Raw genomic sequence first — 7,161 nt, forward strand, 5'->3', positions numbered from 1 at the left:
TATTAGTACTTTAGACTGTCCTATTTAGAGGTTATCCATCTTTCTATAGAGCCTAAGGATATTCATTTATCTTGATATTTCAGGAATTTGACCATGATAGGTCTATTATGATTCAGAACGTTGGGGTTGGTCCTGACGGATCCTACTCTATGTGCCCTTTCTATTGCTAAAACCAAATCTTTTTGTATCATGCCAGCGGCCAAAGGAAGTGTTGTGTTTGGGGGGGGGGGGTTGTATACAGCGCCTAAACAAGGCAAGAGGCGATATGAGGTAATATGATCAAAATAGTAGGAACTCCTGAGGTAGTATAAATATATGAATGTAATTTATTACAAGAGTAAATGATAAAATAAAATACAAATGTAAAATCTTATACATAAAACCAATAAATTAAAAACGTCAACAATGCATCAAATGGTCAGTTAAACATCATCGGAATCATTGAATAAAAAGCATCAACATCACTGAATAGGAGCATCAACAATACATCTAATAATCAATAAAACATCAAAAAAACAAAAAAAGAAGAAAAGAAAGTCAATTGTGGAGTGGATGGATTAATTAAGGATCAATTTTGGGGAGTTTAACCCAAAAATCTATACGAATCCAACTAGGTGAACAATGTGAACAATGTCAAATGTCAAAATATCTTAAAGTTATAAAGTGTCACAATGAATAATCCAAAAGTGGAAAACAATGAATAATCCAAAAGTGAGAAAATGGGGAAAAAACAGCGTTGAAAAATGGTGAACCATAAAATTGGATAAAAACAGTGATACAATAATATATATGTTTTTCCTTGCTGTGCACAACAAATAAAAAATGTGTAAAAAGTGAAAATATATAAAAAATATAAAAAATGAGAATTTTTCTTAATTTTTTTCTTAATTATTCTTTTTGGATATTTTGGACTTCACTTTTTTATTCTACCAAGGCGACGGATCACTCATTCATTGTTTTTCACTTTTGGATTATTCATTGTGACACTTTATAACTTTAAGAGATTTTGACATTTGACATTGTTCACATTGTTCACCTAGTTGGATTCACATACGCCTAGATTTAGAGTTCTGCGGCCAAAGGGGTGCGTAGCTAACGCTGGCTTTTTTCTGGCCGCACCTTTTAAATACCGCTGGTATTGAGAGTTCACAGAATGGCTGCGTTAGGCTCTAAAAAAGGAGCGTAGAGCATATTTAACGCAACTTCAACTCTCGATACCAGCGTTGCTTACGGACGCGGCCAGCTTCAAAAACGTGCTCATGCACGATTCCACCAGAGAAAACAACGGGGCTGTTTGAGCTGAAAAAAAACCTAACACCTGCAAAAAAGCCGCGTTCAGCTCCTAACGCAGCCCCATTCTTTGCTATGGGGAAACACTTCCTACGTCTGCACCTAACACTCTAACATGTACCCCGAGTCTAAACACCCCTAACCTTACACTTATTAACCCCTATTCTGCCGCCCCCGCTATCGCTGACCCCTGCATATTATTATTAACCCCTAATCTGCCGCTCCGTAAACCGCCGCTACTTACATTATCCCTATGTACCCCTAATCTGCTGCCCCTAACACCGCCGACCCCTATATTATATTTATTAACCCCTAATCTGCCCCCCACAACGTCGCCTCCACCTGCCTACACTTATTAACCCCTAATCTGCTGAGCGGACCGCACCGCTATTATAATAAAGTTATTAACCCCTAATCCGCCTCATTAACCCTATAATAAATAGTATTAATCCCTAATCTGCCCTCCCTAACATCGCCGACACCAAACTTCAAACATTAACCCCTAATCTGCCAACTGGAGCTCACCGCTATTCTAATAAATGTATTAACCCCTAAAGCTAAGTCTAACCCTAACACTAACACCCCCCTAAGTTAAATATAATTTAAATCTAACAAAATAAATTAACTCTTATTAAATAAATTATTCCTATTTAAAGCTAAATACTTACCTGTAAAATAAATCCTAATATAGCTACAATATAAATTATATTTATATTATAGCTATTTTAGGATTTATATTTATTTTACAGGTAACTTTGTATTTATTTTAACCAGGTACAATAGCTATTAAATAGTTAAGAACTATTTAATAGCTAAAATAGTTAAAATAATTACAAAATGACCTGTAAAATAAATCCTAACCTAAGTTACAATTAAACCTAACACTACACTATCAATAAATTATGTAAATAAAATACCTACAATTACCTACAATTAAACCTAACACTACACTATCAATACATTAATTAAATACAATATCTACAAATAAATACAATGAAATAAACTAACTAAAGTACAAAAAATAAAAAAGAACTAAGTTACAAAAAATAAAAAAATATTTACAAACATCAGAAAAATATTACAACAATTTTAAACTAATTACACCTACTCTAAGCCCCCTAATAAAATAACAAAGACCCCCAAAATAAAAAAATGCCCTACCCTATTCTAAATTACTAAAGTTCAAAGCTCTTTTACCTTACCAGCCCTGAACAGGGCCCTTTGCGGGGCATGCCCCAAAGAATTCAGCTCTTTTGCCTGTAAAAAAAACACATACAATACCCCCCCCCCAACATTACAACCCACCACCCACATACCCCTAATCTAACCCAAACCCCCCCTTAAATAAACCTATTTAATAGCTATTGTACCTGGTTAAAATAAATACAAAGTTGCCTGTAAAATAAATATAAATCCTAAAATAGCTATAATATAATTATAATTTATGTTGTAGCTATATTAGGGTTTATTTTACAGGTAAGTATTTAGATTTAAATAGGAATAATTTATTTAATAAGAGTTAATTTATTTTGTTAGAATAAAATTATATTTAACTTAGGGGGGTGTTAGGGTTAGGGTTAAAATTAGCTTTAGGGGTTAAAAAATTTATTAGAATAGCGGTGAGCTCCGATCGGCAGATTAGGGGTTAATACTTGAAGTTAGGTGTCGGTGATGTTAGGGAGGGCAGATTAGGGGTTAATACTATTTATTATAGGGTTATTGAGGCGGGAGTGAGGCGGATTAGGGGTTAATAACTTTATTATAGTAGCGGTGCGGTCAGTGTAGGCAGGTGGAGGCGACATTGAGGGGGGCAGAGTAGGGGTTAATAAATATAATATAGGGGTCGGCGGTGTTAGGGGCAGCAGATTAGGGGTACATAGCTATAATGTAGCTGGCGGTGGCGTGCGGACGGCAGATTAGGGGTTAATAATAATATGCAGGGGTCAGCGATAGCGGGGGCGGCAGATTAGGGGTTAATAAATATAATATAGGGGTCGGCGGTGTTAGGGGCAGCAGATTAGGGGTACATAGGGATAACGTAGTTGGCGGCAGTGTACGGAGCGGAAGATTAGGGGTTAAATTTTTTTTATAGAGTGGCGGCAATGTGGGGGGGCCTCGGTTTAGGGGTACATAGGTAATTTATGGGTGTTAGTGTACTTTAGAGCACAGTAGTTAAGAGCTTTATAAACCGGCGTTAGCCCAGAAAGCTCTTAGCTACTGACTTTTTTCTGCGGCTGGAGTTTTGTCGTTAGATTTCTAACGCTCACTTCAGACACGACTCTAAATACCGGAGTTAGAAAGATCCCATTGAAAAGATAGGATACGCAATTGACGTAAGGGGATCTGCGGTATGGAAAAGTGAGCGTGGAAAGTGAGCGTTAGACCCTTTCCTGACTGACTCCAAATACCGGCGGTAGCCTAAAACCAGCGTTAGGAGCCTCTAACGCTGGTTTTGACGGCTACCGCCAAACTCTAAATCTAGGCCATAGATTTTTGGGTTAAACTCCCCAATATGGATCCTTAATTAATCCATCCACTCCACAATTGACTTTCTTTTCTTCTTTTTTGTTTTTCTGATGTTTTATTGATTATTAGATGTATTGTTGATGCTCCAATTCAGTGATGTTGATGCTTTTTATTCAATGATTCCGATGATGTTTAACTGACCATTTGATGTATTGTTGACGTTTTTAATTTATTGGTTTTATGTATAAGATTTTACATTTGTATTTTATTTTATTTTATCATTTACTCTTGTAATAAATTACATTCATATATTTATACTACCTCAGGAGTTCCTACTATTTTGATCATATTATCTCATATCGCCTCTTGCCTTGTTTAGGCGCTGTATACACCCCCCCCCCCCATTTTATCTATTTTTCTTCTAGACCAGCTAGGAGGTCTTTGTATACCAGCTTGAGGCCACCTTTGGCGCTCGATTTAAATACATGTTCTAACTATACTGAAGTGTTGTGTTTGCCAGAAGAAATAGATCAGAGTATTCTCTGCTTTCCGGAAGACCTATAATCTTAAGGTTATTCCTCCGTGAGCGGTCTTCTAGTTCATAAACTTTATTTTGCAGCATTATTATTAGTTTATCTTGCTTATCTAAAGTTTCATCCTGCTTGAGGAGTGTATCTTCAACTTCTGATTGGAGAGGCATGACCGGTGAGTTGTGTTTGAAATTTGTTATATATACTTGTCCATGTGCAAAAAAAAAAAATCAAGTGAATACTATGAGGGTAAGGATACCCAATATTAATCTAAATGCAGGTAAGTGTCAGTGAACTGAAAAAATATAAATATTACTTTGAATTGTAGTGCGTGAAAAAAGAGCAAGAGTGGTCCCTATAATTATAAAAGTGAATAAATTCTAATGGTCATACTGCCCTTTGTCAGCTTATAATATAGACTTCACCATATTTTCAATATGTGAACATTTGAGGATTCTGTAATCCTATATCAGATTTTAAAGTACAGTTAGGTGACATACAAAGTTATTAATATACTGTACAAATATATAGATTGTAAAAACATTATTACTGAGATAAATTAATAATTAATACAAGTAACCACTGAAATTATGTCATAGCTATGCGCTGTTAGCACTGAATACATTATATATATATATATATATATATATATATATATATATATATCTTTTATATAATTGTGAAATCACTTAAACTCTAAATGTAAGGTTTAAGCCACATTAATCTAATTTAAGGAGGACACTAGTGGATTTGGGGATAAAACTATACCAGAGTTGACACCAAATCACCAGGTTATATATATGTTGTACGCTCAGCAGACAAAGGTGGTTCTATAGTGGTTCTTAATAGAACAGATTACGTTCAGGAAGCACTACGTCAGCTTTGAATCCTGAGCACTATACCCCTTTGTCTGGTGATCCCACCAATATGTACAAACGTGAACTTTTGGGTATCTTGGATGATGGTTTGGAGGATGGGCACTTTGACACTGACACCTTTGAGTTCCTGTGTGTAGACCATCCTATAGTGCCCATCTTCCACCATCTTCCTAAGATACACAAATCTTTTACCAATGTCAAGGGACGTCCCATTGTCAGTGGGATTGGTTCTTTGACCGAACACGTGTCCCAATGGATGGATGGCATCCTCCAACCGTTTGTGTTATCATTATGCAGCTACCTTAGGGATACCAAGCATGTGATTGAACTTTTGGAACCAATGGATTGGAACTTTGGTCTATATCGATGGGCGACTATTGATGTAGTCGCGCTTTATTCCTCAATTCCACACCAGAAAGGTCTGGAAGCAGTGTCATTCTTTCTTAAGAATTTTTCAGATTTCAGTGAGGGTTTTCAAAAGTATATTCTGAGGGTGCTGAGTTTCCTGCTCACGCACAATTATTTCAAGTTTGAGGGGGAGTTCTATCTCCAGAGATGTGGGACAGCAATGGGGCAAAGTTTGCCCCCTCCTATGCAAACCTTTTTATGGGTTGGTGGGAGCTGTCCCACATCTATGGAGATAGCAACTCCCATAGGCACATGATCCAGTATTATGGACGTTATATTGACGACCTCCTCCTCATTTGGATGGACGGGGACTCAGACTTCTCAGATTTTGTTGCCTCCTTAAACAATAATGATGTTGGCATCAAATTTACTTTTGAGCTAAATGATAACACCAATAACTTCCTGGACATCACTTTAAAAGGCACTAGTGAAGGTAAAATCATCTGTAAAATCTATCGTAAGCCCACAGCTGGCAACGCACTGTTACATGCTAACAGCTGTCATCCCCGGCATGTCCCCTTTGCTGTTGCAAAGGGACAATTCGTCAGGGTCAAACGAAACTGTACCGTGGATTATACTTATCAGGAACAATCACTAGAACTTAGCAATCGATTGAAGCAACGAGGTTATTCCACTTCAGTTATTCACAGAGCACAAGAAGAGGTTCAGAACATTGACAGGAACAGTTTGGTTCAGGAACATTCCAGAGTTAATGCCAGATCTGACACACACTTCCAAGGTGTAACTTTTGTCACCGATTTCAGTCCACAATATACTGAAATATGTAAGATCATTAAAAAACATTTTGGATTTCTTTCAGCGCATGACAAATTGGAGGAGTGTGTCAGAACTGGCATACGATGCTCTTACAGAAGGGCTAAGACTCTAGCGAATGTATTATCACCCTCATCTTTGCCTGAATTAAACAGACCCACGAGTTCGTGGTTGGTCCACAAAGGCCTGTTCAAATGCAGACAAAAATGTCGGGTATGTGAGTACATCCTGGCATCGAACATTTTCAAATCAGAAGTTACTGGTGAAACTTTTCCGATCACCAGTTGTCTGAAATGTACTTCTACTTAAGTTGTATATGTACTCACCTGCATCTCTTGTCATTTACAATATGTAGGCTTAACTTCAAATGAAGTAAAAGTCCGTATTCATAACCACTTGTCCACTATTCAAGCAGGAGAGGCCAGTACACCCTTGGTTAAACATTTCTCACAATGCCATAATAAGGATATCAAAAGCCTGAGATGGCAAGCTATAGAAACAGTATATTGTCCTCCTAGGGGAGGAGACCGTGATCAGCTGCTGCGGAAGAGGGAGATGTATTGGATTTTCAAACTCCAGACCCGAGTACCCTTGGGTCTGAACTCCGAATACGATTTAATTAATTTTTGGAAATGAATTCGGGTTTGTGCATCTCCCTCTCTCGCAGCAGTGATCAGACATTAGATACTACTTATTTACTTCACTCTTTCTTCATATTCACATTTCCCTTAAGAGAATGCATTAGTTATATGTCGATTCATTTGAGATCTTTAAATCTCCTATAATAACATTTGTGTATTTTCATACATGTGATG

Source organism: Bombina bombina, chromosome 2 (genome assembly GCF_027579735.1).
Source record: "Bombina bombina isolate aBomBom1 chromosome 2, aBomBom1.pri, whole genome shotgun sequence".
NCBI classification, from domain to species: Eukaryota; Metazoa; Chordata; class Amphibia; order Anura; family Bombinatoridae; genus Bombina; species Bombina bombina.